Below are 12,273 nucleotides of genomic sequence, written 5' to 3'. Positions count from 1 at the left end.
TTTTTTAACAGCTAATACATAAGTTTTTTGGAATCAGAGAATTAACATGGCTAATCTTAGGCAGAACTGATCCTTTTACACTGTATCTCCTGAGTCCCGAGAAACATTTATCTATCACTGTTTCCTATATGCAGCCCAATAGAGGTTTAATCTGGAAAACTATCTCAAAACTATACAGGAAATATATCAAAACGATTATCTTGCTGAAAAGTAAAAAAGAAAGAGCATAAAAACCACAGTAGTTACTCAATAAAAGTTGATTATCAGAGTTATCAATGAACATATTGGAAATGTTTAATTCAGTGTCTATGGTTTGAATTTGATTAAATGATGAGTTTATTTCCCCTGGTATAATCTAGCAGAAGTCTGAGTAAATATGTGAGTACCTTTTAGGAAATTAGAACTGCACACTGTTGTATACTGAAATTTAAATACCAGGTCCTTGGGGCTAGGGGTTGGGGCCTCAGGAGGAGGTGGGTAGAGAAGGATGTGAACTACTCTAAACATAAAAGCAGGACTGTTTCAGAGCTCTCCACCTTCACTGGGCCTGAGCGGGAGGATACCAGTGCGAACTGTGGCTTGTGTTTGATATTAAGAAGAATTCTTCTGCTAATATGACTTATAAAGGGAGAGAAAAAATAGAATCTGAACCTCTGTATGTCTCTGAACAAAACTTCACATATTTAGGAAGCTTCAGGTGATTTATCTGAAAGCAAATCAGTGATTCCTGACTCTCTCCAGGACCATTTATCTCACACACTCCTGCGTGTCACAATGAAAAGGAGAAAAGAAAACCAAACACCCTGGACCTTGCTAGAATTAAAATAAAGAATTGTCTTTGTTAAGATTAATGACAGTGTGACTAAATCTTAAATTTGTATGGCAAACCAAAGAGTGAACAGTGTCAAATGATAAGAATAACTGCAATTTAGTGTGTGTGCTAGACGTTATTATAGATACTTTGCAAATATTATGTTTTTACAAAATTCCTTAAATTAGGGTGGGCTAGAATCTCATTCAGAACCCTGACCTGTGACTGTTGTTTAAAGTCAGAATTACCTGCTTCTAATGGGATTTTTAATGGCTCTTCCATAAAAAGTTATCTGTGTGGGGCTACGTGCAGGCATGTTGTCAAATACAGCTAGTCTGCCAGCACTGGAAGGAAGTTTGTTACAACACAGAATGTCCAAACTTGGGGTATGGACAACTGGCCTGGCGAAATGATGAGCTAATATGAAATGTTTAAAGTAAAAGGCTATAGTTAGTTACCAGGGCATGAGAATGGCAGGCAATAATAATAAGGCAGGAGTGAACCTTTTCAAGACATTTCACCAACAAGTAATTCTAAGATATAGAGATTTTTATTAAAAAATGGGGCTATTTCTACTAATAGGTGGTTTCCTACTAACATACAATTTACATGTGTATTAATGTGACCTGTCTTAAAGGTCTAACCAGCATACTGAGATAGTGATCACCACAGTGGTTTTAAAAAAATTGTGGCTGTATCTTCATTTTCATCAATAATTATAGGCTTCCTAATACCATGTGTTATAAATTATATCCCAAGTGGTACCAGTCAATTAAGTGCTTGGTCCAAGTCCATTCAAAGACCCAATGGGTACTTGATAAGACACTGGCTGATAAGGAGGCATCCTTCTTCCTCTGGTTATTTGAGATTTAGGTCTGGGTTTTTGTTTAACTCTCAGCTGATACATATCAAACAGTTGGGCCTTGTCTGTGATTAACCTAGAGAAAGCAGCAGAGGCAGTTTGTGGTTGCACAGAACAAAAGGGGAGCCTCGTTTGAACTGGCAGAGGAACAAAAACTCTATGTCAAAAGAAGGGTTTGTCTGTTATTCCGAGTCAACATCAGATCCTGCAGGTATCCGCAAACATCAGCCAAAGTCAGCTGTTCATTCTGCAAAAGGAAGCAACACTGGGAATAAAACAAAGCTGTACAGCCTACACGTCTTGTTCCTTCCAGGACAAGGAACATCAACTTAATAAAGTGTTAGCATCTATTACACATCAAGAAACTAGAAGGTGTAGGTAGAGAAAATCTATCCTTAAAAATCCTTTAGATCTGCTTTCCTACATTTTCAGGTCTTCCAAAAGTATTCTGAAGAGTCAGTTCTGAGCCCCCTGCGCACGGCACATGGGGCGCCTGACGGAGGCGGCGGCAGCGGGCCGCGGCGCTTCAGCGGCGCGCTCGGCCGGGCCCCCTCCCGCTCCCCTGCCCCTCTCGTCCACGTTCCCCGGCTGCGCGGCCACCATGGCGTCCAGCGAGGAGGATGGCACCAACGGCGGCGCCTCGGAGGCCGGCGAGGAGAGGGAGGCCGCGGGCAAGAGGAGGCGCCGGGGCTCGCTGGCCACCGCCTGGCTCACCTTCTACAACATCGCCATGACCGCGGGGCGGCCGGTACTAGCTATTGCCATGGTACGTTTTTATATGGAAAAAGGAACACACAAAGGTTTATATAAAAGTATTCAGAAGACACAAATTTTTCCAGACATCTGCCTTGCTTGAGGTAGTCCACTGTTTAATTGGAATTGTACCTACTTCTGTGCTTGTGGCTGGGGTCCAAGTGAGTTCAAGAATCTTTATGGTGTGGCTCGTTACAGTATAAAACCAATATAATTTTTTTATCATCTTATATCCTGTTGGAGTTGCTGGTGAACTTCTTACAATATACGCTGCCTTACTATGAAGAAAACAGGAATGTTCTCAATAAGACTTCCCAATAAATACAATGTCTCTTTTGACTACTGTTATTTTCTTCTTATAACCATGGCCTTGTATATACCATTGTTTCCACAACTCTACTTTCATACGTTACGTCAGAGAAGAAAGGTGCTTCACGGAGAGGTGATTGTCGAAAAAGATGATTAAATGATCCCTACAACAAGGTGCTTTTTCCAGAATAACCAGGATTACCTGAGTTCAAGTTTTAATAACAAGAATAAACAACTTCATGGGAAAAAAAAAAAAAAAAAAAGAGTCAGTTCAGCCAGAAATCATCTGGTTGGTCAGCAAGAGTCATTTCCCCTTGACTTAGCAGGCTGTTCAAGGTAGAATGTCAAATTCCATTTTAAATGAATTATAACAGCAAACTAATTTAAAAAATATGCCCAGGAGTCACTGGAACTTGAGTAGACATTCTTAACACCTAAAGGAGAAGTTTGGGATGCTAGACTAGGACAGATGAAGATGCTTAAGATCTAGAGTAGAATAATATGGTGCTCAGACAGCCTGTACCTCCAAGGTAGGCATGTTTTTTTAAATTTATTTTTTATTGCGGTAACATTGGTTTATAATATTATACAAGTTTCATGGGTACAGCCTGATATTTCTACTTCTGTATACACTACAGTGTGCTCACCACCAAGAATTGTTTTCATCCTTCACCATACAGTTGATCTCCTTTATCCATTTAACCCTCCCCTGCCCCCTTCCCCTCTCGTAAGCACTACTCTGTTCTTTGTATCTATGTGTTTATTTTTGTTAGGTTTGGTTTGTTTACTTATTTTGATTTTTTGACTGTTTTTTATAGGAGTGAAGTCATTTTCTACATATGAGTGAAATCATACAGTATTTGTCTTTCTCCATCTGACTTATTTCACTTAGTGTAATACCCTCAAGGTCCATGACGGCATAAACTTTAACCACAGGATAGCAACAAAGTCATCAGTGGCTTTATCCAAATATATCAACTCACTTTTTTTTGATGAAGAATTTAAAAAAATTTAATAGTAGTTCTATGACAGTATTAATTTTTTTGGAAAATGACTTTGAGTGTCATAAGATACAGTTAATAAGACACTACCTTCAATTTAAGATACACAGAAGTTTTAAACATGAGGATGCTTTAAAAAAAAAAATCTCTGACAAAAATACACACTTGGTTTCAGCCTAGCGCTGCAGATATTATCTGTTGCAGAGGGAGACAGGACCTTTGTGGAGAGAACTGCCAGATCACCCTTGACCAAGTGATCAAGCTTGACATCATGGATAATAGGCCAAAAGGATACCATGCCGCCCAACAGAAGTACACAGCATCACCCCCGACTTTTCTTACTAAAAAGTTTGACTTGAATCTGATCATGAAGAAACAATTCAATAAACCCATATTGATACAGTCAAAAAAAAAAATCTCTGACAAAGACATTCTTGGGAATTTCGTTTTCTGTTCAAGACTCATCTCATAAACTGATGCAGAAAAACAAGCAAATACAGTCCTCTTGATATAATAAAAATTATTCTTCTGTTTCCTTCACTGATCCTTCTTCCTCCATATTATCCCTATTCATGTGTTTTAACAATTATTCCAGGGGGGCTGGACCCAAAGTAGACAAATGATATTTATGAACTGGTTGGTAAGAATGAAGAATTTCTTTGGCAAACTGAAATGTCGTATAATTTCTGTGAAGTACAACTTTTAATCTGGGCCCACCTGCTAAGGACACGAATAAGATAGTGGAAAATTTACTCTGAAGAGTGGGGACCTTTGCAAGGGGGCTGCTTAACATTTCTAATGAGACAAATATTCTTTAAAACATTGGACTCAGGGAGACCAGAGAGGGGTGACCAGGTAATCATGGCCATATTTGCTTTGTTTGTTTGATGTGTCTGCTTTAATAAGTTAATTATTGTTGAGAGATTTAAAAATAATGACCTAAAACCCCTGAGGCTTAGTTTATAAAACAGTTATTTAAAAAAATCACTTATGGGCTTCCCTGGTGGCGCAGTGGTTGAGAGTCCACCTGCCGATGCAGGGGACACGGGTTCGTGCCCAGGTCCGGGAAGATCCCACATGCCGCGGAGCGGCTGGTCCCGTGAGCCATGGCCGCTGAGCCTGTGCTCAGCAACGGGAGAGGCCACAGCAGTGAGAGGCCCGCGTACCACAAAAAAAAAAAAAAAAAAAAAAAAAAAAAAATCACTTATATCTTTTAAAATTACTTAAAGAGAAACTTACACAATAATTTAACTCATTAAATTACTCATTAAATTAAATAAACTCATTAAATTTAACTCATTAAGCCACATTTGTTTGTATATCTAAAATATTCAATGTATAAAATGTGATTATGACCAACAGAGTAATATGACTAGAAATACTGCCAATTCCATTATTTATGGACTTCATATTGGTTATGTTTATACATCAAATGTTAAGAGTTTAAATAATTAACCAAATAACTGAGGCTGAAGTTGATAATTCAACTTTTTATTTCTGGAAGTCATTCTCCAGACTGAACTATCTGGATACTTCTATCAGGCTGTGTTGTTTACACTGTCTCAGCTAACATTCTTCTAGTTTATGTTAAACTATTTTCTAGAAGTAAATAACCACACATTTAGATTATGGTTTTAAAAAATATATACACTACTAAACGTAAAATAGATAGCTAGTGGGAAGTAGCCGCATAGCACAGGGAGATCAGCTCGGTGGCTTGTGACCACCTAGAGGGGTGGGATAGGGAGGGTGGGAGGGAGGGAGACGCAAGAGGGAAGAGATATGGGAACATATGTATAACTGATTCACTTTGTTATAAAGCAGAAACTAACACACCATTGTAAAGCAATTATACTCCAATAAAGATGTTAAAAAAAAAATAAGTTCTGGCCTGCTTTTAAATCTATAGTCTTACAAAAAAGGAAAATACTTATTTGATAATAAGGGAAATTAGACTCTCATTTAATTATCTAATTCTTAATTATTTAAATAACTAAATAGGATTATGCACAGACATAGACCAGATAAATCCTTTTCTGTTAGGAGTATTTAGAATAAGGGATAACTGAGCAAAGGTAAACAGAATGAAAAGCATAATTGAGGAAATTCAGATTCAGCAAAGTTCTGAAGTTTGATATCCAGATATACATAAACAATGAAATTCAGGAACACAATGACATGTTTTATTGTGCAGGAGTAGATAGATATAATTGAATATATTAAAAATTTACATGGAGATATTATTTTTCCAGAAAGTAGTTGGTATTGATATTACCAAAAAACTTGCCCTTAACCCAGAGGCTCAATAGGATTAAGGCTGATAATTATAGCTTTTCTTTCTAAATGTACAGTTTGCTTCCTCTGACCACTCCCCACCTTAGCTAGATTTATCATAAGTGACAACGGAAGTTTCTTTTAAGACATCATAAATTTTAGTACAAATAACTATATTACACATTCATTAAAATACATTTACTACACTATGACACATATAGGAAAGAGCGAAGTTTAAGTCACTTGCAGGGGAAATGCATTACCAATTGCTTTTCTTCTTCAACTGGCATAAAATATAATTAAGAAAAAGGAGTATATTTCATAATGTTTTATAGTAATGTTTTGTCATTTTGTCCTATTATCCTAAACAAAATGGCAAATTCTGGGGTGGCCTTTACAATGCAGAAACAGTTGTGTGTTTTTTAACTTTTAATTTATATTGGAGCATAGTTGATTAACAACGTTGTGTTAGTTTCAGGTGTACAGCAAAGTGAGTCAGTTATACATATACATGTATCTAGTCTTTTTCAAATTTTTTTTCCATTTAGGTTATTACAGAATATTGAGGAGAATTCCCTGTGCTATATAGTAGGTCCTTGTTGGTTATCTACCTTAAATATAGCAGTGTCAATCCCAAACCCCCAGTTTATCCCTCCCCTCCACCCTTTCTCCCATAACCATAAATTGGTTCTCTAAGTCTGTGAGTCTGAGGAACAGTCGTTAATCAGATTGTGGCGATAAGATTAAGGCAGCAAGTTTATAAGGCTTTCTCATAAGCAAATGGTTAACAAATAATAGGAGTTTAGGAAAACAACTTGTCAGAGTTTTGTGAATTCATATTTTTAATGACTATATTGAAAAAGGATAGAGATGAACTAGTGATAGCATGATGAGCTAAAGATTGAGAGGGACATTCAAACAGCTACTCTTCCTTTACCAGCTCCTTAAATGTGACTCTCCAGTCAACATTTTTTCCCAATCCCTAGGCAACATCAGTTAAGCAACTCAATGCCTGCATTAACAGTCTTTTCAAACCTCTTCTACACTTCTTATCAAATGGACTGTGATAATCTCTTCTGGTGCCTTTCCCCCACTAAAACTGGAGGTCCTCCAGGGCAAAGATAGGTCCCATTCCCCTTTGAAATTTCAGAAATTTAAACAGTGCTTTGGATACAGCAGGCACTCAAGTACTGGAAAGGATTGGATAAGAGCAAGAGGGAAGACAGACCAAGTGGTAAAATCCCAAGAAGGCTGGATTAGTTGCTTTTCTCAAGTTTCTGATAACTGCTTCTATTATTGTGGAAGGGTCACTAGTACTCAATTTCTTCAACTGAAGAATGAGACTGCTAACAGAGGCTTTCTCAGAAGAGTCTGTGTTTGGCCTGAAGTGTTTTCCAGAACTTTGAATGTCACTGCTCCTGGGGTAGGCATTTTTTTCCATTCTGTAGTCTGATAGCAGCCCATAGTCTCACACTTGTCCACTTAAGTGCCTGTCTGACCCCTGGAGGCATTTTAATTTCTGACCTCTAAATTGTTTCCACATCTTCCCTTTTAAGAGAACAAAGAAGACTGAGGTAAGAAAGGAAAGAACGAAAGAAGGTAAGAGAAGGAAAGAAATAGAACCAAATGGAAGAATGGAGAAATAATGATAAATCTTTGGTAGGAATTCTGAACATACACCCTGATAATGACCATTGGTTTTATTTATGTCACATCCAAAGGTGTCCCAAAAGTGTAGCAATCAGTGAGGTGGAACATAGAGAATTGACAGCCATGTCACAGCAATTTCCAATGAGTTACCCATACTAAATTAACAAATAGGGGCTCGCAATAGGTATGTGTAGGAAGGGTATACAATCAAGGAAGGCAGCTAATGCTCTTTGGTAATTTACAATTCTATGGTTGTCACATAAGACTTTTGCAGTTTGAAATGTTTAGAAAAGTATCCTACTAATCAAAATAAATTATTAAATATTTTAACTGTTATACTTCTTGTCCTAAGTAAATAAAAATAATTTTGAAAAAAAGAATGGGGCATTTTAGTAGGTTTTCTCCACTCAAAAAAAAAAAAACGTGGGGTGGATAATGCTGCTGCTTCATACTACCTTCCAAGAAGACGAAGTATTTCTTCTTTGAAAAGAGATATGTAAGGAGAAATATGCCTTTACCCTAATTATCCACATCTTGATGTTAATCAACTAATGGAAATTCAGTGCCAGCGGTATGCCAACCAGCTTTCTGGGGTGGTGGAGTGGGGAGAGCTCTGATTTGTAGCATTTGCCAATTTCTATAGTGTAAATACTCCCACCATGGCTGATTTCAAGCTACCAACATGATGTCACTGAATGTGGAGCTATGAGGAGATCCTGACAACTGCTCTTGATGGCTCTAGCACAAATTGGAGTGTATCAATTTATTTTTCCTCTCCTAACTTGGATTTTATTATTCATTATGCTGGCATAGTGTTTAAGAAAAAAACTGAAACTTGCAATGAATATTGTTTTCCCTATTGCAAAATTTGTATCACCTGTCAGTGAGTAACTTTAGTCATGAAAAGTATGTAATTCCAAAGGAGTTACCTAAAGAAAGCACCAAGGCCCACGGTAAATGCTGCAGCAGGCAGATGCTAATTCTGTAGAAAAATGACCTGACACCTGACAGATACGGTGTATCTGACAGTTTTCGAAGGATAAGTTGTGCACGTTCTCCTGTCTGAATGCGATCGCACTGTAGCAGCTCCAGGTGGGCAGAACTGGAGTCACTGTCACAAGTTCATTAATGAAGCAAAGATTTTACCTGCTGAGCAGATTCACTCTGCACCACTGCTATCTAAAGACCATGGAAGTCCCTCTCAGAACTGATCTCACTGTCAAGTTAGTAAAGGGACAAAGTCACTGGTCTATGCAGAAGTTCTACTTCAAAGTAGATTGAAGGAATTTAGCTACACTAACCTAAGTCAACACAATGCCCAATATACTACTCATGTTGCCAGTTCACTGTTGGCTCTACACCCAGTGGCGGAGGCCATACCTCCAATGAACTTGTAGCAGTTACAATATTTGCTAACATTTATTTTTATGTAGTTAAGATTCACTCTTATTAGACCTAGTCAACACCTGTCTTAAAATCTTTTTAGAGTAACTTGGAGTCAGAAATAAGCAACTATTCAGAAGACAGCTCTATTGTCGTGAAAACTGAGACTATTTGATTACAGGTTCCCTACAGGTCCCTTCCTAACTCACATCTCCTTACTGACTTTTATACTCATTGTGACAACATCTACCCGAAGTTGTCTACAAAGCCATCTCCTCTCTTGGAAAGACCTCCCAGTTCTTATGCTTTCTATCTTCTCTGTTAATAGGAAATGTAGTGCAGAGTTCCACTTGCATAGAACTCCTAAAAAAAGACAATGCTGAAATGCGGACACAATGCCCATAATGAGACCTGAACGTGACTGTACACTGGCCTACCTGACCCTGCGAGGTTGCGAGACTGTGAAGGGCAGAGGCTGAATCCACAGCAGAGCAGTCTGTATACATGTGACTAATATCAGCGTATCCAGAACACTGATGAAGAGCTTGGTCCTGGAGACAGCCTTCCTGGATTAGAATTCCAGCTTTGTCTCTTACTAGCTGTATGGTGTTGGGAAAATCTCTTAACCTCTCTGAGCTCCAGTTTCCTTATCTATAAAATGGGAAGGCCTACTTTACAAGGGTTGCTCTGAGAATAAACTGAGGAAATCCTCATAAAGCATTCTGAACAGTTTTTACAACGTAAATATTAGCTATTATTATTATAAATTAGATATACAGATGAAATAAGAATAGATATTTTAGTAAGCAAATACTATGATACTCAATTTCCCAAATATTTTGCAATATTCTGCTTCTGAAAGTAGTTCAAATCAGTGGTTTGGACTGACTTTGCAAACACTGTTTAAAATGGTGTCATTATGATGGGAGTGGATTCAGGCAATAACATATCTGAAAAATGTGTGCCAACAAGGGCACTGCTTCATCCAAACCACGCAAGTCTGTTATTCCTTGTTCACAAAAGGAGACTACAGGAAAAGATCTGTAACCAACATCTTTATTTTTAGATTTCCACCTTCCCAATACACCTTTCATGTGGATATTATAATTTTTCTTCTTCATGCAGAACTTATATTTCTATCCTCCCCACACTACTAACTTTGCTTACAGAAGAAAAATATTAACTCCTTAACATGATTTATAAGGCCCCCTCAGTCTGGCTTTAGCTAATGTTTCCAACTTCTGTTTGATTACTTTCCATCACAAATTTGATAGCTTGCCAGACATAATTATCCACCTAATTCGTAATGGATTTTCATTTGCTCACTCATTCATTACTCATTTCACTCAAATACTTTATACTTGCTTACTATATGTCAGAAACCTTGCTATGTGCTAGGAATTAGAGATTAGAAAAATGCATAGGCTTAGCTCTTAGAGTTCACAGTCTAATAAAAAAGGTATGTAGGGCTTCCCTGGTGGTGCAGTGGTTGAGAGTCTGCCTGCTAGTGCGGGGGACACGGGTTCGAGCCCTGGTCTGGGAGGATCCCACATGCCGCGGAGCGGCTGGGCCCGTGAGCCACGACTACTGAGCCTGCGCGTCTGGAGCCTGTGCTCTGCAACAAGAGGCCGCGATGGTGAGAGGCCCACGCACCGCGATGAAGAGTGGCCCCCGCTTGCCACAACTAGAGAAAGCCCTCACACAGAAAGGAAGACGCAACACAGCAAAAATAAATAAATAAATAAATTAATAAAAAGGTATGTAAACAACTTCCCATAAAAATAGTAATGTAATACAAAGTCTGTACAGAGGTGACTTACCTGTAAAAAGGCCTGTTTGAATTCTTATAAACAAGTAATGGCTTTTGCCTGAGGCAGGAAAATGTTTTACAGAAAAGATAAACTTTGTCTTTGCTATTATATGATTAGGAGATTAAGTAATCAGTAGGCAGACAATAGAAAATGTTTACCAGGCAGTAAAATTGAATAAAGCCTTGACTATATGAAATTACCTATAATATCTAAGGAAAGCAAGTACTTTGTAGCTTGGTTGTACTCTGGAGTATGTTTGCAGGAAAATGGGAAGTAAGATTGTAAAGAAGGTTGTGGATAGACTGAGAAAGGTTGCATATGCTGTAATTGAGGAAGGTGTCTTCTATTTTTGTTTTGTTTGTCAAGCAAGTGTTCCCCTCCCTCTTGCTACTTTAACAGACCTTGTTGCCACTGTTGCCATGAAGCAAGTATCTGATCCAGGTCTGGTCAATCTAGGGGAACAGAGGCTCAAACGATACACACCTTTCAGAAGCAGGGTCAGGGTTAAACCTTCCAGGAGATTGACATTTAAAGAAAGAAGTGCACTTTTTCTGCTGGGTGGCTAAGCAAGGGCTGCCTGTGATTTAGGGATCTGCTACATGGAGAAGGCTTGTTTGCATTTTTAGAGAATGAGCCCAGTAGTCTTCAAAGAGGATGAGTAACCGGAGATGAGATATACAGGCATACCTCGTTTTATTGTGCTTTGCTTTATTGAGCTTCACAGACATTGCATTTTTTTTTAAAAAAATTGAAGGTTTGTGGCAACCCTGTGCTGTTAGATGATGGTTAGCATTTTTTGGTAATAAAGTATTTTTAAATTAAGGTATGTAAATTGATTTCTTTAAGACATAATGCCATTGTACACTTAATAGACTGTAGCATAATGTAAACATATTTAAATAAGCACTGGAAAACCGAAAAAATCGTGTGACTTGCTTCATTGCAATATTCACTTTAGTGCGGTGGTTTAGAACCGAATCCATAATATCTCCGAGGTATGCCTATAAATAGGAGACTGAGTCCTAGAGATGCTGAATTTCTGTCCCAGTCCTTGAGGCCATGGTTCCTGGTGCACTTCTTTCACTTCCACAAGTGACCGTCAACATCTCAGCCACATGAGCCACTTGATTTAAGGAACTTTGAATTGTGTATCTGCCAGTTTCAATTGAAAGAGTTCTGAGTCTGCCATGCTAAGAACTCTGTCGCACATGGTAAGGTAATGGGAGTGACAGAAAAATTTTAAGATGCAAAATGTTTTTAAATGAATCAAAATGTTTTAATGAATCAAAAATACATTAAAAAGTGGCTCCAAGTGGGTGGAGTACTAGGAGGACGTGGAATTCGTGTCTCCACACAACTAGGGCACTTAACAGGCACCGGTGGGGGACCATGGACACCTAAGGGTACAGGAGGAGCTCC

At 38.3% G+C, this 12,273-nt stretch overlaps 1 protein-coding gene and 1 pseudogene across 3 annotated transcripts in view; one reads left to right on the top strand and one right to left on the bottom strand.

Moving 5' to 3' along the window:
• The window catches only part of PKP2 (plakophilin 2), a gene marked incomplete at both ends in the record, with an annotated part of 85,324 nt that overhangs the window by 17,906 nt on the left and 55,145 nt on the right, over positions 1 to 12,273 (bottom strand). The gene's annotated exons all lie outside the window — the stretch shown is intronic.
• LOC307060359 (very-long-chain (3R)-3-hydroxyacyl-CoA dehydratase 1-like) lies at positions 2,158 to 2,892 on the top strand (annotated as a pseudogene). Its single transcript has one exon. The product of its transcript is annotated as a very-long-chain (3R)-3-hydroxyacyl-CoA dehydratase 1-like (transcript).

The sequence above is a fragment of the Hyperoodon ampullatus genome (assembly GCF_949752795.1).
Source record: "Hyperoodon ampullatus genome assembly, chromosome: 11".
Lineage (NCBI taxonomy): Eukaryota > Metazoa > Chordata > Mammalia > Artiodactyla > Ziphiidae > Hyperoodon > Hyperoodon ampullatus.
This window is presented reverse-complemented; position numbering and strand designations above follow the sequence as displayed.